This window comes from Tupaia chinensis, unplaced genomic scaffold (assembly GCF_000334495.1).
Source record: "Tupaia chinensis unplaced genomic scaffold, TupChi_1.0 Scaffold139943_1, whole genome shotgun sequence".
Lineage (NCBI taxonomy): Eukaryota > Metazoa > Chordata > Mammalia > Scandentia > Tupaiidae > Tupaia > Tupaia belangeri.
Genome location: NW_006199822.1, coordinates 2,792,257 through 2,792,634, shown reverse-complemented (window position 1 = coordinate 2,792,634; position 378 = coordinate 2,792,257). Strand labels below are relative to the sequence as shown.

Sequence of the window (378 nt, the reverse complement as noted above, 5' to 3'; positions counted from 1 at the left end):
CACTCAACTATAAGAAAAAAAAAAAAAAAAAAAAAAAAAGTAAATAAGTAAACTTCAAAAATATAAAGCAAGAATTGTATTCTGGGTTGAAAAATCTGTCTTACAGCTGCCTATAGCCATGTTTTTTCTAATCACTCTTTTTTGTAGCATGCCTGGAAAGTCATCCATTTACCCAAAGGAGGGAGCAAGGACTCCTGAAAGGAGGCCTTTTTTTTTTTTTCTTTTCCTACTGAATGTATCTTGGAAGTACTGTTCTGTAGTTTGAAAAATCTTCAATCTGTTGCACCCTTTAAAAAATCTGGGGGAGACAAGACAAGGCCTAACAGATCGCGTTCCCAGAGTTTTGCTGGCAGTACTGATAAACTAAAATGAAGCAGC

The 378-nt window shown here is 35.2% G+C and overlaps 1 long non-coding RNA gene across 1 annotated transcript in view; it reads left to right on the top strand.

The window, feature by feature from the left end:
• Nucleotides 1–378, top strand: part of LOC114004753 (uncharacterized) — a 40,364-nt gene that overhangs the window by 28,760 nt on the left and 11,226 nt on the right. The gene's annotated exons all lie outside the window — the stretch shown is intronic.